This window comes from Tenrec ecaudatus, chromosome 15, assembly GCF_050624435.1.
Source record: "Tenrec ecaudatus isolate mTenEca1 chromosome 15, mTenEca1.hap1, whole genome shotgun sequence".
Lineage (NCBI taxonomy): Eukaryota > Metazoa > Chordata > Mammalia > Afrosoricida > Tenrecidae > Tenrec > Tenrec ecaudatus.
In genome coordinates this window covers 16,276,212-16,300,831 of record NC_134544.1, presented here as the reverse complement: position 1 = coordinate 16,300,831, position 24,620 = coordinate 16,276,212, and positions in this window count along the sequence as shown.

The window sequence follows — 24,620 nt, the reverse complement described above, 5'->3', positions numbered from 1 at the left end:
AAGAAATTCGTAGAGACTCACATGTGAATAAGAAAGAGGTTTATATGTGATAGCAGTTAAATATTGGGAAAACATCCCAGCCCAGTCCAGATCAAGTCCATAAATTCAATATTAGCCCATGTGTCCGATATCAATCTATAAAGCCCGCTTCAGCCTCACACAACACATGCAATGATACCGGATACAGGAAAATCACAGGCCAGTGGGATGGAAGTCTTCCGGGTCCAGTAGCGTTGTAAGAATCTCAGCACTGGGAGGGTCTCCAAGTGGCTTCTCCACCACCCAGGGCTGCATCAGTGTCGGTCCATGTGGTTTCTCCTCAGGGATATCTCACAGGAGTCAGCCTTGTCAGTAGATAGTTTCCAAGAGAGTGAGCAAAGAGAGAGGGCTTCTCCTGCCTCCGAGGAGGAAATACAGGATTTCCCAGAATTCTCAGGAGAAGGTCATGCCCACACAGAGGCCTCATTTGCTATGATCTGATTGACAGGCTAGACTCCACCTCTGTACTCTTAATCCTCACATTGCCAAAAGATTATATAACTACCGCCCAGAGCAATCATTATATCTATCCAGAAAGCTCTTGGAGCAATAACAGCAGGATCCATAATTTAATTTAAATATCTAACCTCAAAAAAGGAACACAAAAATAATAAGTTAAATTAAATATCTCTAAAACAAAATAAAGCGATCTATGTAGTATTTGGTTTTCCTTAGAGGGACTATGGAGAGTCCCCATTTAATGGCCGGGTTTATTTTCTTCTAGGCATAATACGAAATAGTAACTGAAGTCTTAGGAATATATAAAGCAATATTATCTATAATCTAGACTTGCTGTCATAAATATAGCCAAACAAGTATCACTGAGTAATAGAGAAGTATTCCTCTCCTTAAAGAAAATGATTTATATTCCCCATGTTATATATATATATATATATATATATATATATATATATATATATATTACCAATATTTATTATGTTATATACCCTCTGTCACCACTTGCTAATTCATTTAGAAAAATAGAACAATATATTGAAAATGAATCTTATGTTATATTGATTTGGTATGTCCTAGGATTTCTAGAGAATTCTGTGACTCAATATTATTGTCCTGGTTATTTCAGTCTTGCCTTTCAGAGGGTTTAATGGGGAGACCAATTAGATTTTTGTTAAAGCCTCAGAGCCCATGAGTCAGAATGGCAATCAGTGTCCACAGGGTTCCTGAAATTACGTCTGATGAGATCACAGGATCCTGATGAGTCCTGTAGTATCTGGAAATTTTGTAAAAATCTTTCCTTCCCTGAACAGATTCTAGAAAAGTGTTATTCCATCTCGATTGCATCTGGAATCATTGAAAAACTAGATACAAGGGCAGAGTTCCAACGTGACCTCGAGTCATTTAAGTCTTGACCATCTAGATTTAAGGCAGCAGAAATGACATAGGGAAATTTGCATGTGTAACGGGTATATCAAGTGATCACCATGCAAGAGGATGATGGCCAACTCTAAAACAATGTTCTAGAATTGTGTGTGTGTGTGTGTGTGTGTGTGTGTAACCTTCTTGACTCTCTATTATGCATTTGTCTAGATTTTTTGGCATATAAAACTCAGGCTAAGGGAATCTATAGAGATAAGGGATCTTGGGGGGTCTGGCAGTGGAGGTGGTAGAGGGAGCAAATGGGTGCTGCTATCAAGGAGTTCAAGGAGGAAGAAATGTTTGAAACAGGTAGCCACTGTACAACACCGCTGGGTATGATTGAACTATGGAGCAGTATAATGTTTGGATCAGCTCCTAATAAAATGACTTATAAAAAAAATACTCATCCTTGGTTCTGAGGTGCCAGCAAGTTGGTTGTGATTCCTAACGAGCATGTGCAACAGAAGCCAGCACTGCCCAGTCTGGCACCAGACTGCCCACTGTCCTGAGGCTTGAGTCCATCGTTTCTACCACTGTGTCCAGCTCACTGAGGTCTTCGTTTTCACGGATGGTTGACTTTTCCAGGCATAATGGGACGACACCGTCCTGCTAACAGGCCCAAAATATATGAGACAAAAATCCCACCATCCTCTTTTCTTGAAATTATTCTGATATTACTGTTTCCAACGCAGATTTCTCTGGTTTTCTGGCCATCCATGGTATCTTCAATGTTTTCCACTAATATGATAATTCAAATGCATTCATTCTGCTCTGGTCTTTCTTATCCATTGTCCAGCCTTTGTATGCATATGAGGTTATTGTAATTACAATGGGTTGGCCAGGAATATCTTCATCCCCTAAATCTTCATCAAAATGCTTCAAGACCAGTGTCATCACATTCAGCAAGAGAGATTGTGTCACATGGATATAGCAGATTGGAAATTACTCTTCCTTCAACGCAGATGCCAAATTCTTCTTCAGATGCTCAGCTCCCTGCATTATTTGCTTAGCCCACAGATTGAACAAGTTTGGGGAAAGGATACAACCCTGACACACACCTTTCTTGATGGTAAACCATGCAGACTCCCCAGTTCTACTCAAAAGACTGTCTCTCTCTGTCTATGGACAGCTTCTGCGGGAGCACAATTAAGTGCTTGAGAATTCCCTTTTTTCAAAATGCGATTTAGAATGTGCTTTGATCATTACCTTAGCACCGTGAGAGGCCTTTAGCGACTCTGTCATTTAAGATTCAAAGGCCATCACCACCAGAAGGTTTTATTAAACTTTAGTGAGTCTTCCCTAGACTGATTTATTATCAGAATATCTTGAATACTATTTTAATTGTGGCATTTATACCTTGTTCTATGCTACTTGCATGCCTGGCCCCCAATACATGGAGAAAGAAACTACTGTATTACTTAAGTGTCTGTAGGTGAAATCGTGGTGGGTGGCTGGCATATAAGACACTAATAACTACTTATGGAGTGAACAAATTAATAAATGACCTGGACCTTCTTAAGCTTTTAAAAGTCAAGACAAGAAAAATTCATATTCAACATGGATTATCCTAACTGAATATCTCCTTCCAGTATTTCCCCTAGTTTCTATTTCTCATTTTCACCACATTAGTATAATGTACTAAAGGGAGAATATTGTCTCAGTTGTAGATGATCTTGTTCAGCTATTGAACTTTAAGGAGCCCCTACTAAGAGCAACCTTCCAGTAAAGAAGCAATATTGAACTGGAATGCACTTGTAATGCATGGAAATAAATTCTGAGAATGCAACAGGTGTTCTATTAGGAGTGCTTAGCCTATACCCTTGAGAACAATAGTTCACCCATAACTATATCTGTATTCATCCTCGGGATTTTATATGGATCTCAGAAGGCTAAATTGAGAATGGCTGAAATATGAACAATAGGCCAATGTAAGCAGGAATTCTACATGAGAGTGGCTGTGGTTTACAGTCTTAATGTCTGTCTAGGATTCCTGCTGCAGAACAGGTTAATAATAGGAAGTGGGGGTAGCTGGGAAATGATCATCTCTGTTTTTGTCTGTTCTGTGTTGCTCTTCTTTCATAATCTAAGCTCCTTTCATCCTTCTCTGGCTCTACACACATCCTTATTTTACTTGCTTTGGTTCTGAGGTAATTGCTTTCTATGTCAAGCTCCTTGTTAGAGAAAGTTCTTATTCTTTTGCAACATAAAGTCCTTATTCTTTTGTAACTGCCAAGACATCAAAATTTGGCATACATGTTTTCATTAATTGCATCTTAAAGAGTGTTTTGCTTGCTTGCTTGCTGCTACCATACACCTTTGTGCTCAGCAGTGGCTTCCTTCTCATTTTGCTTTGCCCTGGAACTCAGCTCCTGATTTCTGTGTTCCTTAGAGCCATGTCATTCTTCCCATGTGCTGTTAAACCAACCCAAGAAGTTAATTCATCTACTGTCTTATTTCCACTCCAGATTCATCAGAAACATAGTCACCACAGTAGTTCCTGTGAAAATATATTATGTGAGAATATAATTTCTGCTAAATATAAAAAGTACAACAGGTTAGGAAGACCTACTAATTTTTTATTTCTATTTTTGAGGTCAACTGGTGTTACATGCAAATAAATTTGTCTGAAGACAATTCCAAAACATGCATCAATACATCTACAGGCAGCTGCCAGAAATTCAAGTCTGATTCCAAAGAGGGGATAGAACCAGGAATGTCATGCCAATATCAGATGGAAATTGCCTGAAAGCAGAGAATACCAGGGAGATATTCACTTGTATTTTATTGACTATACCACGGCAGTTTATTCAGTGGATTTTAACGATAAACTATGGACACCAATGCAAAGAACAGGAATTCCAGAACACTCCATTGTGTTCATGCAGAACCTGTACCTCCAGCAAAATTCAGTGTACAAGGTTTAAAATCAGGAAATGTGTACATCAGGGTTGTATATTTCACCATACTTATTCAATTTGAATGCTGATTTAGTAATCCAAGAAGCTGAATTATATGAAAAAGAATTTGACATCAGGATTGGAGAAAGGCTTATTTATAGCCTTAAGGATACAGAGGACACAGTCTTGTTGCTAAAAGTTGAAGAGGACTTGAGCCAACTGCTGATGAAGATGAAAGGCTACAGTCAACAGTATGGATTATAATTCAATGTAAAGAAAGCAAAAATTGTCACAATTGGACAAATAGAAAATAAAATGATGATTGGGGAAAAGATGGAAATTGTAAAGGATTTCATTTTCCTTGAATTCAAAATCAAAGCTCATGGAAACAGCAGCCAACAAATCAAATAATGTACCGCATTGTGCAAATATGCTGCAAACAATCCTCCTGAATATGTTAAGGAGCAAAAGGTGTTCGGTGAAAGAATAGGGTGCACCTAACCCAGCCATGGTATTTTCAATGGCCTCATACGCTTGTGAACGCTGGACAATGAATACGAAGACTGAGGAAAGCTGATGCATTTGTGTTACGGTGCTGGCAATGAATATGGAAAACACCATGGGCTGCCAGAAAAACAAACAATTCTTACTTGGAAGAAGCACTGCTAGAAGGCCCCTTAGAAGCAAGGATGGTGAGACTGTCTTCACGTACTTTGGACATGTTACTAGGAGACACTGGTCCCTGTGAAAGGAACAGCACACTGGTAGAGGATCAATAAAAAAAGAAGAAGACACCACCCCCTTCCCCAGTGAGATAGATTGACACATTGTCTACAAGAACAAGCGCCTTGGGGGCTATCACAAGTCCAGGCATTTTTTCTTTCTGCTGTACATAGAGTTCCATTAAATGGGGACTTGATGTCACATAATGGAAACTATAGCGACAAGTTGACCTCTAATTGTTCTGACATTGCAATTAGGCCAACCAATAAAAGGAGCTCAGAATATACATTGTAAACCAACAACAAAATGTTGAAGATACAACCTGATCAGAGCTGCCCCTTTTAAAAGACATAGCTGTGAGTCTGATATAGACAAGCTCAAAATGAGAGGACCCCAGAAGCTTCTTCCAGCCTTGAGATTGGAGACCTGACTCCAGGAAGGAGGTGACAACTATGGTAGCAGTACAAGGCAATTCCCCGAACTCTGCCTTTGGAAACGTCGTGGCCATGTGACAATGGTGCCTGGCATCCTCACCCTCATCACATCATTATGCATTAAAAGATCTCAGAAAGCCGAACCAAGCCCAGCCGCCATTTTTCTACTTGCTGTGCTTCCTCGAACTTACTTTAGGCTTATCTTTAGAAGAGCACAGTTATAATAATTTCCCATCATCAGGTAACCCATATGTAAAATAAAACATCTAAATCTGAGATCTATGAAGATTTCTTTGCTCAAAGGGCAACAAGGAAAACTCCACGGTCCTGTCATTCCTCTATTAATGAGCACAGAATTCACGGCTCTAGGTTCTGTAAACCTCATTTAGATGTGTCAGCAAGAGCCAGCACGGTATTAAAGGTCTGAAATGGGAAAAATAATTAAGAAGGCTCAATGCCAACTCCTTTTCATCTTTAACTGCTGCTTACAGTTCATACACAACAAATACCAAAAGGGCATCTGAACTTATTTTATAATGAGTGCATATTTATATTTCCAGAGTTTTCCCTCCAAGAAAAGTAGTGTTAATAGGCTGAAAGTGAAGTGAATTGAGCAAAGGAAACAGGGAAAAGACAGGATAACAAAAAGAGAGAGTCCAAGTAAACCTTTATCTCACAGTAGAACCCACACCCCAAAATGCCTTTATCATGACATTGCACCAGGGCCAGGCCCCATGTCCCTTAGAGCAAACACTGTTATTACTGGTACTTGGGAGACATGGTGCATTTGAAGAATTTGGGCTGGTTGAGGAAAAAGGGAGGGAGGATGAAGAGGCAGCAGCATGACATGGCAAGCTGTTTATTAGGACCATTGTATTGACAGCTACCATCAAGAGGTGGTCCATGAGAGAAGGACTTCTAGAGAGAGAGAGCTCTGGAAGGGGAACAAGGTATGGGAAAGGCCAGCAACCACTGGAGAGAGGAGATGGAGGCGGCTGCTTGTCTCTGTATAATGTCATCCAGCAACAGACATCAAGACCTTGAGTCACAAAGCTCTGAAGGACAGCAGTTCCTGACAACTAAGGGGTTTTATCTTATGTGGAGCTAGCATAAAGTGCCCTGGTGGTTCGGTGGGCTATGCATTGAGCTGTTAATGTCAACGTCAGCAGCAGCAGTTCAAGCCCACCAGTTGCTTTGTAGGTATTAGAGGAGGCTGTCTGCTCCTGTGAAAAATTGAAGTGTTCGAATCCAAAGGGACAGTTGACTCTCTATTATAGCCTCACTCAGAGTCAGCATCGACACGATGGAAGTGAGTTTGGGTTTTGTTTTATGAACAGATGTTGAGTCCAGTTTCACAAGTATGTAAAGCAGACAAATATGTAATTGGCTAAAAACTTGTTTTGGACTATTTATAAGAAAGTGAATGGACATCAGATTAACATTTGATGCCAGTGGGATTTGGGGGACTCAGTTTGCTATGGAGAAAAACTTAGGATCAATATGCAGAGGCTCTTTTGACTCATTTATACAGTAGAGAACAATGTCAGTTGTTCCACTTCTGTCGGTAACTCTCCATGGAAACTATGATCATGCATCCTCTTACGGTCTTCATTCCTGATGTCTATGGATAGTTTTTTAAAAAATAATAAACAAAACAACAACTAACCACTGTCATCAGGTCAGCCAGATCCAAACGGACCCGATGAAACGAAATAGAACTCTTGCATAAGTGGAGGAAAGAGCAGTAATATTTCCCTCATTTTGTCTTTAGGATTATCATACTGATCAAATGAATCATTTTCTTAACTCCTATAAATGTAAAACAACCGTGCACTGCATGCATAGTCAACATGTGTTGCTTCTTTCTCATTAAAAATCACCTTTATATCATACTAAAAGTTATGGTTGAAATTTCATTTATTTAGTAGTAATGAGGACTTGGGATTATTCATGCAGGACCCTCTTGTAATTCATGGAGAATATTGGTGAGATTATCTACATCAGTGGTCCTCAGCCTTCCTCATGCCATGATCCTTTAATACTGTTCATATTGTGGTGACCCCCAACCATAAAATTATTTGTTTGATACTTCATAACTGAAATTTTGCAACTGTTATGAAGTGGGTGACCCCTGTGCAAGGGGTCGTGACCCACAGGTTGAGAAGTGCTGATCTACATGAACAGCGAGACTGTGAATCAGTAAGAGTTACCGGTATACTCACAAAGAGTTTGAGCTAGTACTGAATCACTAGGAGTTTCTAACCACAAAACCCAGGGAAGCAGGTACTTCCATCACTCCCTTGTATAACATGTGGAAAGGTCATCTTTGATTATTTTCCAAAATTGTATGTTTCTTTTAGAATTTAAAATAGTTTTATCTGAATGGAGCCCACCCTTTTCCAACCATCTGACATCTCTCACTTGGGACACTGCACTCCACCCTACAAGCCCTTCCACCCCCTCTTTAGCTCATAACCCTCAGTGGGCTTGCATGTCCTAGAAAACCCTTCATCATCACCCCCTTGTCCCCCAGTGCCTCTATGAACTTCCCTCTCTTCCAGGGAACTGCTGAGCCCCAACTGTTCTTATACTTCCTGGAACTCTCTTTTCCAATCTCAGTGAAGTGTCGGGCTGTCCCAACTGTGTGTATAAATGTGTATACTAGTACCTTGTATTCCACTGGTCCCCTTAACTCCAACCTAGGGGTCTCCTTCATAAAAAAAGACTCAAATCATTAATTGTTATATTCACTTATAGATGTTTGTACACTGAAATGTAAGAACGGTTCATCAAGGTAGGGCTCTTGCCCAATTTAGTCACTGATGTCTAGAATTATTACATGCATACCATCATAAATATTGCATAAATAATTACCGAGAAAATTAATTTTAAATGTACAGAAAATAATACTTTTTAAAGAGTAATATCTATTATAACAGTAATAATGGGGGAAAGATCCTCTGTGCAAGGGAAAGTATGAAAAGAGATGAAGAGAGCTGAGTGTTGTAAAGTTCTACTCTTGTCCGAGACACACGGAAGTTCATGTAAAGAAATGTGTGAAATCAGAAAACATGTTAAGTTAAACAGCTCCAAATTTGAAGCTGGAATAGAATTTCAAATTAGCATGAAAAAACTAGCAGCACTAATAACACAAGGGCAAGATCAAAAGTATCGACACAATATATAGAACCCTTTATGAAATACAAAGATCAAAATGTGAACCTATTGTTTCTTGGCATTGAACTCCGTATGATTCTGCAGGGGGTGGTTTTCTCTCTCTAACTCTGATCTAAAGTGCTCTTTCATATGCATGTGTTACCGCAAAACGTTAGTTTGGACAATTTGAAGGACTCAAATTGTGTTCCTTTTCAGAATTCTTTTGAGTTCTGGGAGTCAAGAAGAAGTCTGGAGGGACAAGATCACGATTGGGTTGGGTGAGGGCTTTGAATGAAACTCTTGGAGGACAGACCGTCTTCATTACTCTCAATATGAGTCGGCACATCGTTGTAAAGGAAAAAACAAAAATTCTCAGGGAAACTCTCCTGGCCTACCAATCAGCTCAGTTTTCCATTTTCTTAAAACTTCTTCATTATAAGCCTTTGTGATTGCCCTGTGTCCTTTGAAAAAATTGATGACCACCTTTGGAATCAGAAGTGACAGTCAACATGAGCCTCTTAATTGACCTCATGGCCTTGAATTTAACTGACTCAGCAGATTCCTTCAAAAGTCACTGCGCTGATGGGACCTTTTTTGTTTTGTTGAAGGTACCCTACCTAGAGGAAGGCCAAGTGTATAACGAAGAGAACTTGTCTGCAGGTAATCCCTAATCTCCGAGAGAAATGTAAATGCAGCTCATTTATAATAAACCTGTGCCTGTATGAACTGGAACCCCGGGACCAGTGGTGCCGACTTACCATCACAGAAAGAGAGCACCCACCATACTTGTATCACACATGGATGTTTGCTTATGGGACATACCCCGGATTACAAATCAAACTACTGCATAGGGTTTTCTTGGCTCTCTTCTGAGACTTGATGACCAAGTCTGTGTCCCGTGGAGCCAGCCACGAGGTGGTTTAGACCAAGCTTAAGTTAGTACTGAAGCACCAATGTTTGAGCTCTCCATTGTTGTTGTTGTTATTGGGTACCCTACCCTCTAATTGGTTCTGACTCTTTAGCAGCCCTATATCCAACAAACATAACGCTGCTCCACCCATCCTGCCCCATCCTCCCTGGCACGGCTGTGTTTGTGTTCACCGATGTGGCCATCGGGTCCATCTAGCTCCTTGAGGGTTTCCCTCACTTGCATTGATCCTCTACTTTGGCAAACATGATGTCCTTTCCTGTGGACTGGTTCTCCTTGATAGCATGTCCAAAGTCCCCAAAATGAAGTGTTACCACTCTTACTTTAAAGGATCTTTCTGGGGGTACTTCTTCCTAGACCATGTGTTTCCATATTCTTGACCAACACCATAATCCAAATGGATCAGTTCTTCTACAGTCTTCTTTATGCCAGCTTCCACGTGCATAGGGGGTGACTGAAAACACTATGGCTTGGGTCACCAGGGAGGCCTCAAGGTCACATATATTTGGTGTTGATTTGTTTCTGTTTTTAACATTTTAAAGATGTCCTTTACAGTGGATTTGCCGAATTCAATAGGTCTGCCTCAAAACTTAAAATCAAACTCACTGCCATAACTCGATTCCAACTCATAGGGGCCCTATGTGAGAGTGCAGCTGCCCCCGTGGACTTCTGAGACTGTAGATCTCTGCAGGAGTAAATAGCCTCCTCTTTCTTCTTGGGAGCAGCCCTTGGCTTTGTACTGGTGACCTTGGCATTAGTGTTCCAATGAGGAAGCCACTACACCACCAGGATTCCCTTCATTTGTCACCAATCTAAATTATGATCATGGTCATGAGCATCATTAGTGTAGTACTACGTCTCCCTCAGGTAAATATTTACCAAATATTTCATGTGTGGATGACATCTGCTGTAATTATTGCAGGCATTATCTCATCACTTAAACAACATTAAAAAAAAATCCCAGCAAGTAGGCATTTTACAGAAAGAAGCGACTCTCCTTCTCCTGTCAGTAAGTGGCAGCATCTAGACCGAGGTCTGACTGATTGGAAAGACCGCAAAATGCCCTTAGGTATAAGGAGAGCATTATTCTGATGCCTTGAAACTGCATTTGATCCTCCAATAGCATAAAGTGGGGATTTGTTCGGAATCTCTGGATACATATATAACGTTGTGAATTACGGAGTATAAATTCTCTTGACGTCTCTGAATAATGATGAGTGACAGTGGTCCCTGTCGGTAAAGATGGAGGCAGACCACAAATAAAATCATGCCCTGCAACTCCAGAGGAGACTTTCAGTTCCCTGAAGTTAATGTTTCTAGGTTGGAAATAACTTTTCATTACATTTTGACATAAAAATGGTATTGAATGAAAACCTACCCCCTGATAATGTTCTTAATACAATTGCATTATTTTAGGAGTAATTGAATGGTCCCCCTGATGCAGATGTATGTTTTCTCAGTTTGTAGTGAAAACAGTATCATAAAATAGTGTTTTTTTTAAAAGGGTGGCACAATATCCCAAATGCCCCCTAACCTTGCCATGTGGCTGTTTTGTGTTGTGTTTTGGTCCTGATACTTGAGAATTTTCTACTTCCTATTGCTCTATTAACATGTACAATTCCCTTTGATATGACTGAATAATTGAGCTATTCAATTGTAGGATATGTAAATTATGTGCCAATAAAATTGTTGGGAAAAAAAACATGTACACTCTCAGTGACAATGAAACAGGGCCTTTAAAATGCAAGCATCTTTGGCATAATAAGGACCTGCGCTACGATCAGTCACCGTTTGTACAAGTGGTAGATTTTCATAGCCATAGGGGTACCACTGAAGGGGATGCTGGTGGGGTTATCAAGTCAGAGCTGACAGAACCTAGATTTTTAACAGCAGTTTCATTGAAGTATGACAAACATACTTAGCAAATAAATATATGTACATTGGCCTCTATCCCTTTCATTATAAATTAATATATTTATATATACACACACATGTCTGGTTATTTTGACCTAGGAAAGTCTTTAAAATCTCCTCTCATTATAGAGTCATAATTTTTCTTACCCCCAATGACCTGAAAACATGAATTGCTTTGTGCTTTTTTTAATACAAACTAAGATAATTTAGATATTTTGCTAGATGTTAAAAGATCAGTGTGGGTCTAAATTTTGATCTTTTCCTATAGTAATAAACAGCAGATAAGAAAAATATGGACCAAAAGAGAAGCTTATACCAAGGGTTCAAGTAAAAAAATGTTTTGAAAATGATGATGGCAGCAAATGCACAAACACGCTTGATACAATTGATGTATGCAATGCTGTAAGAGTTGTAAGAGCCCCTGACAAAATAATGTTTTTAAAATAAATAAAAGTATGGACCAATTACTTCTCAAATGGCCTCTACTAAAGATAATACTTCAGTTTGTCTACTTTTAAGGGGTTCTGGTGGTATCATGAACGACGTCATGGAACTTTTGACTATAAGGTGAGCAGTTTGAACCCTCTAGTTGTTCTTCATGAGGTTTATACTGCTGTAGAGGTTTAGTGACTGAGAAACACACAGGGCCATTCTCCACTGTGCTCTAAGTTCACTATGAGCCCAAGTCCGTTTGATGGCACTGAGTCTGTGAAAGGTCGCCACAGGCGGAGACCAGTGACATTTCCCCCAAATGCCGTGCCATTGTGGAAGGACTGCATTCTCTCTGGACCTCCTTGTCAGCCATTGCTGCAATGTAACTATAGAACCTTTGGAGTGATCATAAATGCACACCATGCCCCCCTATATAATGCCCCTTTCCTACCCATGGACCTCTGTTTGAGTAGACTGGTACCAGGCACCAGGGAGGGAGAAATCACTGTTGACTGAAGCATGAACATGGTGTAGTGATTTCACAGCTGCATATGCTCAAGAACACAAATGAGTCCAGCGCATGCTGGCAGGAATCTAATCTCAAATCCCTTGCTTTGGTTCAGTCTATTTACAAAAGCATCACAATTCCAAGGTTTGCATTTAGTCAATTTGCCCCACTTAGTAGAAAGTCATGTTCCTTGTGGGGGGAATCTGTTCCACCTAAAATTCCAAAGTCCTGTTCATCTAAAGACCCGCATTTTGGAGACTGCTCAGCCTATGAGTCGCTTAGCAAATATATGCAGACATTTGGGGTGTTCTTTCAACTAGGCATGAGCTGTGTATTTGGAAATAAATGTAGAAGCCTTCACAAATGTTCACTGTCCCCTGATACAAACACGTGAAAAACGATTTTTCTTTGAAGTCAAGTGATATTTGGATGCAGATTTCCACTCTGACTTGTAAGAAAAAGAGAGACCTTGGCAATACAAAGGAGGTTACATTTACATACTGCTTCCAGCAAATTCTTGAGGATTAAAAATCACCACAAGAATATAAAGCATGCAGACCATAAACCTATCATAAGCACTGCAATCAAAATGACTGTTCGGTTATCTATAGAGAAGTAAGATATGCACAACACAACTCCAAATGAAGCAAAGGGCTCAACACTTCCCACACCCACTCTACTTTGATGTCTCCTCCTTACTCCCTTCTCTACCCAGCATTTTCATATACTGCTTCTCTAGGAATTCACTCATACTTCAAAGACCAACAAGGACTATTCCTTTATCTTTGGTATCTTTATGTTGAATTTAGAGGCAAGTCGAAACCAGTGCACATGGCTCTTATTTGGCCTTGCTGAACCTCAAGAACAGGCTTGCAGCCTTTTCAATGATGGAAAGGCTGTGCACCCAGCCAGGGAAAGTGATTGTGATGAGGAATCTGTTGCAATTAGGGGGTAATTCAACCACATCTCAAAGGGAGGGCAAATTCAGGGATGCCTGGAAACAAGGATGAGCTGTCCCTAAGTTAAATTCGAATCACCTGGATACTGTACGGCCTCTGAAGCCTTACTACATGACTTATTTACTTAATCAGCTCTCTTCTGAATAATTGTAACAAAACAGCATTAGCCACAGAAATTTCTAAGTGGGACCTATATATCTATATGTCCCCAGCATTCCATATGTGATCTAAAATAATCTGCATGAAACAGATCTTAAAATCCTCAAGTTACAGGAAAGACAACTGAAGGTATAAAGATGGAGAAACTCATCTCACGTCACACAAATGTATAGTAGAACACACGCTGGCCCAAATCCAACACCCATTTCCCTTCTCCAGTGTTGCTGTAACAGAAATACCACAAGACGTTAACAAAGAAAAATGTACTCTCTCACAGTTTACGAAGCTAGAAGTCCACATTCTGGTCACCAAGTCTGGGGAACGGCTTTCTCTCTCTGTCAGCTTGCAGTTGAGAAGGAAGTATCTGTGTTTCCTTTCAGCATCTGTGGCCAGTCTTCTTGGAGACCTGCTTGTGTCCTGTTATCAGTTTCCTCCCAGGAGGCTCTCAGCACAGAGACTCCCAGTTCAGAGGATACCCTCTGCTCCCACCTCTTCTTTCTAGATAGTAGTCAGGCCATTCTCTGCTTGCTTCTCTTTCATTGGAACATAAAATGTGATAGGAGCCATCACCAAAGAAATGTGCCTTACATAAGGTCCAGACTGTGATCCTACTAAGGGTTCTGCCTCCCACTTGAATTGGCTGATCACTTCAGATCACATCATGGAAATGATTACATCATTCTGTAACTGCCAAACCACTGATAATCATGGTGCAGAAGAGTTGATACATCATTTAGGGGAACAGAATTCCTTCTATTACAACAGCCAACTTCACCAACAACATTAATGGGATTACTCAAGGAGTTCAGTATTATACTGCAAGCAACTGTTTCAGATTGACCACCAATTCTTAATCCTGGTGGAAATTATTGACTTAGTCTTTCTATATGGATAGTCTTCTGAAGTTCCTCTCCTCATTTCGTAAGTTTCTTTGTGTCAATGTATTAGAGAGCCTTTTCTTTTTTTTTAATAATTTTATTGGGGGCTCATACAATTCATCCCAATCCATACATACATCATTTGTTTAAAGCACATTTGCACATTCGCTACACTCATCACTCTCAAAACATTTGCTCTCCACATAAGACCCTGGCATCAGGTCCTCATTTCCCCCCTCTCTCCCTACTCCCCCCTCCCTCATTAACCCTTGGTAATTTATAAATTATTATGTGTCATATCTTATACTGTCCGACATGTCACTTCACCCACTTTTCTGTTTTCTGTCCCCTAGGGAGGAGGTTATATGTAGATCCTTATAATCCATTTCTCCTCTCTGCTCTACCCTCCTGGTATTGCCACTCTCAACACTGGTCCTGAAGGGATCATCTGTCCTGGATTCCCTGTTTCTATCTGTACCAGTGTACATCCTCTGGTCTAGCTAGATTTGTAAGGTAGAATTGGAATCATAATAGTGGGGGGAGTGGGGAGAAGCATTTAGGAACTAGAGGAGAGTTGTATGTTTCATCATTGCTACTCTGCACCGTGACTGGCTCATCTCCTTCCCGCAACACTTCTGTAAGGGGATGTCCAGTTGCCTACAGGCTTTGGGTCTCTATTCCACATTCCCCCTCATTCACAATGATATGATTTTTTTGTTGTTCTTTGATGCCTGATACCTGATCTCTTTGACACCTCATGATCACACAAGCTGGTGTGCTTCTACCATGTGGACTTTGTTGTTTCTGAGCTAAATGGCTGCTTGTTTACTTTCAAGCCTTTAAAACCCAAGATGCTATATCTTTTGATAGCTGGGCATCATCAGATTTCCTCACCACATTTGCTTACACACCTTTGTCTTCAGCAATCTTTTCAGGAAAGTGAGCATCATGGAATGCCAGTTTAATAGAACAAAGTGTTCTTGCATTGAGGGAGTACTTGAGTGGAGCCCCAATGTCCATCTGCTACCTTAATACTAAGCCTATAAATATATGCACATAAATCTATTTCCCCATCCTCATAAATATATTTACATATGTACATGCCTGTATTTAGATCTCTATAAATGCCCTTTGCCTCCTAGCTCTTTCCTCCATTTCCTTTGACTTTCCTCTTGTCCCACTATCATGCTCAGCCTTCATTTGGGTTTCAGTAATTCCTCTCGGTTACATTGCCCTGATCACGCCCTACCAGGCCTCCTACACCCTCCTGATGATCCTTTACTACAATGGCCCCACCTCTAGTAATTTTCATTTTTATTTGAGCTTCCCTTCACCTTGTGAAATACTTTAGAAGGTTCTATTATCTCTCTCCATTAATCTCTCTTTCTGTATTTTTTATTATTTTCTCCTTCACAACCCCTTTTGTCTATTTTCTGCTCCTACTTTTTAAAAAATAAATCTGGGATCAAGGAAGAAAGTGGTACTTCTTTCCACACGCCACCAGCAGATCCTCCTCCAGCCCTCTTTGTCTTAAGAGCGCTGTGCTCGGCACAGGGTCAGCTGCAGCTGCCCATCATTAGATTTCCTTTGGATGGCCATATTTACCAATTCATTTTCAATCCATTAGTTGATTTCAAGGAGCAAAACTAAAAGCATTCCTTTGGAGTATGAAGAAGTTCTGAGGTTCATCTTTTAAACAACTCTCAGAACAATAGGATTGTCTATTTATTTTCCCTCCAGAAAGAAAGGTTCTTAACTTTATTTTTTGTTTCATGGCACAAGACTTCCTAGCAATTCTCTGCAAAATGCAATAATTTATATTCTAATCAGTGGCCTAGTTTCTTTAATTTAAAGAGTCATCTGCCCTCAGTGGATTCACAACTGTCCTTCTTGGAATGTGTTGCTGAGTTATTTTAGCATCTATAGCTTGTCTTTAAAGTTTTTCTTCCAAATCTTGAGGCAAAGCAGGGTATAGCAACTGGGTAAAGCGGACAAATTAGCCAAACTTCAGATAAATCCAAGAATTTTTATGTGATCTTAGGAAATTGCAGAGATGCGGATGTAGCCCATGAGTTGGAATTTCTCTGGAATGGATCATCCCCTCACCCTCAGAGAGAACAGTATGAGTTCTTACTACCTAAGCAATGTGTGGGAGAGAATATTGGCTTGCACCTTGAGTTGATTTGAAAAATAAAACTGTTGAATTAAAATAGACAATTGAAGAGCAACCCCAGTGAAATGAAAGAAAAAGACGAGCTCTATTAAAGGCAGATCTTTCAAGTGTTTTCTACTAAAATGAACCACAGAGATGAGGGGCATAGTACTGAGGGATACCAAGGTCAAGGGGAATAACTACTTCACAAAGACAATGGTCTACATCTACTGTGTTAATAAGCGGTATCTTAAAATCCCATGTGCATACATATAAGGTGCAATGATCAGCCTCTCTTTATCTGGAGGAAAGAAGAGTAATAAATGTTGAAAGACATAAAAAACCAATGGACTGATGGACCATGAAAACATGAGTCTATGAACCCTGAGGCCAGAACTAGATGGTGCTTGGATACCACTACCAACTTTTCTGAGAAGGACCACACGAAAAAGATGTGACTAGAGTAAGAGAAAAACATGGAACAGAACATAAAAATTAGGAAACAGTCCAGTGTTAGTGGGCTTGAGATAGTGGTAACCCCACCCCCACACACACACTCACACACACACTCCCAAGGCTGTGGTCCTGTGTTACCATTAAGGTCTAGAACAGTGGTTCTCAACCTGTGGGTCGGGACTCCTTTGGGGGTTGAATGACCCTTTCACAGGGTCGCCTGATTCATAACAGTAACAAAATTACAGTTATGAAGTAGCAACGAAAATAATTTTATGGTGGGGAGGTCACCACAACATGAGGAACTGTATGAAAGGGTAGCGGCATTCGGGGGGTTGAGAACCACTGGTCTAGAATGAAATTCATCCCCCTGTTAGAATCATCAGCCATGTAAGATCGAAAGGGAGACATTTACCCAGAGAGATTTCAAAGGACTAGTAATGAAGGAGAATTAAAAACAGGAAACTCAAGCAAGTAGGAGAACTAAAGAAAGATCGATACGATTGTAATGAATAAACTCTGTTTGAACAAATCAAAATGTGTTTGAATTATTAGAAGTAAAACTGCTGATTTACTCTGTAAACCACTCACTTCACAATAATAAGTTTTTAAAAGAACATTTTAAATAAATAAATAAAATGAAGCACACAGTGATCAAGAGGGAGTTACAAAGGATTATGGCTAGAAGAGCTATATTAAGTTAAATCACTGTACCATAATCCAATACACAGAAAATGTCAACTATCACAGGGAGGGGGAGGAGGGAGGGAGGGAGAGAGGGAGGGAGGGAGGGAGGGAGGGAGGGAGAGAGAGAGAGAGAGAGAGAGAGAGAGAGAGAGAGAGAGAGAGAGAGAGAGAAACTAATAGAATATTTCAGGAAAGTAGCAGAATTCAAGGTCAACAAACAAAATTCAGTTGGATTCTTCTAAAGAAATTTGAAAGAGAAAACAGAAACGCAATGTCATTTATAACACTTATAAAAGATCTAGCATGGTATCTAAAAGACCTATGCAAAGCAGAAACAAAAACTGCTGCAAAAACAACAATAACAAGAGGTCCATGTAGACATATATGGGAAACATATCATGCTCACGGATAAGATAAACTGGAAAAATGTCAGTATTACTCAAAGCAACCTATAGAGACAATGTAATCCAGACCCAATTTCCAGAAACATTCTTTAATGAGATGGGGGGAAAATACATCACCCACTTTTTTGGGAAACTAATGAATAAGTAAAGTGTTCTTGAAGGGGAACATAGTAGGAGACCTTACATTGCCTGATCTCAGAACTTACAATAGAGCCATGGTAATCAAAACAGCCTGGTTCTGCATACACTTAAACTAATGAAACATAGTAAGCAATCCAAAAGTAAATCCACTCGCCTAGGAAGAACTGATCTTCAGCAAAGAACTGAAGTCCATTAAATAGGGAAGAAACAGTCTCTTTCTTGGTGAAACGGGATGTCTACCTGTAGAAAGCTGAAACAGGATCCATACCCTGTATGGTACACATGAACTCACTAGAAATGGATGAGACACTTAAATATAAAACCTGAAAACTTGGATTGTGTCTGCTAACCACAGGGTCAGTTATAGGTTAAGGTGATTACTATAAAATAGACAATTTTTCAATGTTTTTTATAAACAATTTATGAATGGATACATAGGTATGGAAATATAATTGAGATGTGGAAGAGTATAATGTTTGGTGGGTATTTCTCCATATATAGCTGTAAGTACTATAGGTATAATGATACAGAGCATGTGTTAGTCTGGGTACTTTAGAGAAACAAATCCACAGAAACTCATGTATCAGAGAGAGTTTTATATAAATGTTAAGTGCACATCAAGAAAACATCCCAACCCTGTGCTGCCCAAGCCCACGAGTCCAACATTAACCCCTATGTCCTAGACCAATCCACAAAGTCCTCCTCCATCTCACAAAACACACACTATGACGCCGACTGCAGGAGGAAAGTCGAATCAGTGAACATGTAAGCATCTCAGTGCTGTCAGGGGTCTCCACACGGCTACTCCAGCACCCTGGGCTGCATTTGGGTAGGTCCATGTGGCTTTTCCTCAGGGATGTCTTGCAGGAAATGAGTCTTGCCAGCTGAAGCAGGGAACTGGCTAAGGCAGCTGCACCCAGGTCTGATCATCCCAAATCAAGAGACCCAAGAACTAAAGCAAGAGACCCAAGAAAGGTGAGGTTCACCTAGCAATTTATCCCTCTACCCTTCAATTAACCCCATGTGTGTTTATCAGCCAAGTTGGCACAATAAACTTTAATTGACTCCGAGAATTTCAGGGGCATAGTCATGGAAATTTCACAAACATAATCAATACTTTATAGGATAAATTGTGTAAGTTTTGCAAAAAAAAGTCCTATAGACTCAGGGGACATCTACTCAATTGACACAACAAAGTCTTGCATCCTGCTTTGGTGAATAGCATCTGAAGTCTTACAAGCTTATAAGCAACCATTTACGGGACAACTATTGGTCTCTTCCCATCCCGAGTAAAGAAAATGAAAGACTCCAGGGCACAATGAGGAACTTCTCAGACTGCGATCAAAACAGAGGATCCCACACAAAACAAAGAGTAGAGTGAAAACTCAATTTCACACAATAGGCCAGACTTAGTGGTCTGAGAGAGATGAGGAAACCTGAATCCATGGTCTATTGCTCTCTTCTGACCTGAAACTGAAGTCATTTTCAGAGACTACCTTTTATCCAAAGAGTAGACAGCGGCATAAAATCAGCTATAACACCCAAGAGGTCCATGTTCCTTAGAATAATTACATAAGCTCAAAATGACAACATTTGTCCAAAAGCAAAGTAAGAGGGGTAGAGAATTTGGACAAAAGGAACTGGGAATCCAGGACCGAAATGGGAAGAGACTTAACACATTGTGAGGTTTATCACCAAGTCATGGAACAATCTATGTGCAAACTCTCAAATGGGAATTAATTTGCTCTGCATACACCTAAAACACAATATAAATAAATAAAATAAACCATATCAAACAAGATTGGAGCAGATAAAAGAAGATCATGTTCTTTGGATCTTGGTTATATGCAGGAATGTGATTATCATGGAGGGGAGCCCTTCTGTGTTTCAGATGATTAAGAACAATTTTGAGGCCCAATGAACAATGTGAATAACTCCAAAAAAGGGAAGATTCTTTTGAATACAATGAAAGACTCAATGAATTGTTCAATGGTTTTTGACAAAACATCATTCTTGATGATTAGTGGCGCATGCATGGAGGGGGTGTCATCTAATTCATCAAAAAGAATCTAGCTTTTTAGACAGTTATTGCTTTATATTGCCTAAAGCAAAAAAAACTATCGTTTAGGAAAATCTTCTGCTTGAATATTGCTGTTACTTGTTAGGGTGACTAATGTTATTACCAAGAAAACAACCTTCTGAAAAACAGGTTAACACTGAGAATACAATGATGCAGAATGTTTCTTTTAATAAACATGGGGACTCGTACAACTCTTATCACAATCCATATATCCATCCATTGTGTCAAGCACATTCGTACATTTGTTGCCATCATCATTCTCAAGAATTTTCTTTCTACATCGCCCTTGGTATCAGCTCATTTTCCCCTCCTTCTTCCATCCTCCCTCCCTCATGAACCCTTGATAACTTAAGAATTATTTTTCATACTGGTCTATGTCTCCCTTCACCTACTTTTCTGTTGTCTGCCCCAAGGAAGGGATTATGTAGCTCATTGTGAACCATTCCCCTTTTCTCCCCCACCTTCCCCTTCCCCTCCTAGTGTCTTTACTCTCATTATTGGTCCTCAGGGGTTCATCTCTCCTGGATTCCCTGTATTTCCATAGGATCATGATAGTCGGGGTGGGATTGGGGGGTGGAAGAAGCATTAAAGAACTAGAGGAAAGTTGTATGTTTCTTCATTGCTATACTGCACCCTGACTGGCCTGACTCCTTCCCGTGACCCTTCTGTAACGGGATGTCCCATTGCCTACAGATAGGCTTTGATTCTCCACTCTTCAATCCCCCCCCCACCTCATACACAATGATAAGATTTTTTATTCTTTGATATCTGATCCTATTGATACCTCATGATCACACAGGATGGTGTACTTCTTCCATATGGGCTTTGTTGCTCCTGAGCTAGATTGCCACTTGTTTACCTTCAAGCCTTTAAGACCCAAGATGCTATATCTTTTGATAGCCGGGCACCATCAGCTTTCTTCACACATTTGCTTGTGTACCCGCTTTGTCTTCAGTGATCATGTCAGGAAGGTGAGCATCATGGAATGCCATAGAACAATGTGTTCTTGCATTGAGGGAATACTTGAGGGAGGCCCAATGTCCATCTGCTCCCTTAATACTAAGGCTATAAATATGTGCACATAGATATATTTCCCCATCATCATATATAAATATATTTACATATGCACAGGCTTGTATTTAGACCTCTGTAAATGCCCATTGATGCAGAATTTTTAAATCTGATGCTTCTACTTCTAGATGTGTTCATTCAGTCACAGTCCATAGTAGAGGGAAGTTTTCTTTTCTTCCTTTTGGAAATTGCTCATTTTCTTAATGATGATGTAACAATCAACACATTATTTGTGAGTCGCAACTGTTTAATGCTGGGCTTTGTATAGATTGACTTTTCTTAACTGCACAGTATTACACCTGAGTCATTTGAATTGCAGCTCAGAAAGAAGGAATCGTTGGTTTCCTCAATTAATTTTGCATGCGCATGGCTTCCCAAGGCCAAGGAATGCTTTTCCAGCTTATCTAAATAAAGGCTAGTCAACATGGCTCATTGTACTCGGCTCTGCATGCTGTGAAAAACGGAACTTTGTGAGTCTGCACAAATAATACAACCTTATCAAACAGTTGTCTGATCATTTCAAAGGAATGCTTTGGAGACTAAAGAGCTCCATGACATCTTTTAAGAAACGTGATGGACCCATTCACTGTGACAGCTCAACAGTAGAGACCACCTCTGCGCGCACAATTCTGTGGCTATAGATTGTCAGCCTTCCTTTGAAAACCATGGTTTATATTTTAGGAGTATAAGATTTGGAGCAAATTTAAAACATAAATATCAAAATACTTCTTAGAGCAAGAAAGTTGCCTTTTTAAATAAACAATAATTGGGAGAATTGGCTGGGATAAGGCAACCTGTTAACTGCCTAGGGGGGTGTAGTTAAAAGTTTACACATAATTAACAAAAATCTCCTGTTTGTACACCCCAAATGCTACTGTAGTAGTTGGCTACTACTATCAGGAAAATTGTCAACATGGCCACAAAAAGAAAAAACGCGTTGAAGCAAGTATGTAGGTGAAATGACTTGACTCTCAACCACATTGTCATCTTTCCACCCATGCATTACAACACCAGCATATTTTCAGTGCTCAGGATTCTTTTGCAATAATAGAAAATCTTTTACAGTAATGCAATATTCTGGAAGAACTATGCATCTTCCTTTCAAATGAATAAACCTATGCAAGCTATTTTTTTCATTAATTTTACAACATAAACAAGTAAGCCTGGAACTGGATGGAGAAATAAATGTTTTAAATGAAAAAAAATAAGTTTAAGATGATCAAAAATATCCTCTTTCATGAATGTGGTTGTTAGGTGCCAGCCATTGAGTCGGTTCCGACCCACGGAGACCTTATGAGTAACAGACGGAAACGCTGTCCGGTCTTACACTCGCTTCACATCGCATGCTTGAACCCATTGTTGCAGCCGGTGTCAAGTCAGCTCCTCGAGAGCTCCCTCTTCCTCAACTTTTTCAAACACGATGCCCTTCTCAGGAACTGGTTTATGCTGACAACGTGTTCAACGTATGTGAGATTTGGTCTCACCATGCTTGCCTCTAGAGACCCCCCTGGCCATATTTCTTCCAGCAGGTCTGTCCTTTGAGCTGTTCAGCATACATTCCATGGTCCTCTCCAGCACCACAATTCAAATGCCTGGAGTCTTCTCTGGTCTTCTTAGTGTCCAGCACTCACATGCATACGAGGCAATGGAAAGTACCATGTCTTGAGTCAGGCACACCATAGTCCTCAACGTAACGTCTTTGTTACTTTGCTTTTCAGTACTGTATTCTTCCATGAATAGTCATTTTTGTTTTATTTGTAAAAAGTTGTCAAATTTAGTAGATGTGTCTGTCACGCTGTGTATTCAGGTACACATATAACACTCTCCTCGGTGTAAGATTCAGGGCCCATGTCTGGATAAAAGCAGCACTGGATGCACTGTGGGCCAAGCGTTGGGCAACTACCTACCAGGTGTGCTGTTCCATGGAGAAAGCCGAGGCTGAGCTGTTCTGTAAAGATCCATTTTCTTAGAAACCTATACGGGTCATTATGAGTCAGAATTGACTCTATGGTGCTGGGTTCTGGGTTTTGATATCTGTATAAGAAGTGCTAGTATTGAAGTGGGTCAATTGAGGTGCTAACAAAAAGATTGGCAGTTCAAACCCACCAGCATTTCGACAGGGTATAGATAAGGCTGTTTGCCGCCATAAAAATTCCTCACAAAAACAATGAGTGCTTTGACTTGGTCCTTTAAAGTCCCTCTGAATCGGAATCCACTCAAGAGCAGGTGGTGTGATTTTTATTGTTGTTATTTTGATGGCATTATCTTTATTAACTGTACTTGATAACCTAGTATAGTTTACAGATTTATACTTCTTTTCATTTTGTTCTTACCTTGGTAAAACTCTAAAATATTTCCAAATGTCCCCTATTGAAAATATAAGAAATATGCTATAAGTAAAATATTGATTCTCTCACTTCTTAAATCACAAATAAGAGACCTAGGAAATTAAAAAGAAAACTCCTGTTTAAGTGTCAAAATCTCATACAGTTGTTGTCTGCTAGTATAAGACTTAACATAATTACAGAAAAGAACCTCAGCAAATGAGTGTTTCCTTCTTCCTCACCTCTCTTTGAATCAATCATGTCCCCTTACATGTCCCTACATTCTAGGTGCTTTTCATTGTCCCTCACACATAGAGGGTCTCAAGGAACAAATGTTTAGATCCTCATTAAGCAGCAGGCCCTATCCGAGTTCTAGGTTGTTCTCAAGGAACAAACCAATACCTACCTTCCATGAGCCTTATTTCTTGTCATATTCTGGCTGTGGAGATCATTCAAGGAAGGCGCAAATCTATGAAACCAAGTGTTAATGGATCACATCAGAGTTGGAATTCAACTTCTACCATTAGTCAAGTTTAAAAACTTGGGCTAAATGTTGAATTGGTTTGACCCAGTGGAATCAATCAGTATGATTGACTGGGGTGAAACTGGAAGAAATAAAACTATGTAGAAAAAGTACTACAGTATGAAGTCCTGACTAAAGGCGTGTGGCCCACGTCCAGCTAGTTAAAGCTATGGGATGTGGAACTCTACATGTACTCGATTCCGTTTAGAAAGATATTTCTACTTGGATTCATCAAGTCTCCCAAATTCAAGTAGTATTTTCTTCTGTTTTTCAAGATATCTTGTCAAGCATTCCACCTACTCTCACTTTTAATTAAAAAAATCAGATCATTGAATTTAAAATATGGGATTCTATCTTGGAACAACAGCCAGTTCCCACAGA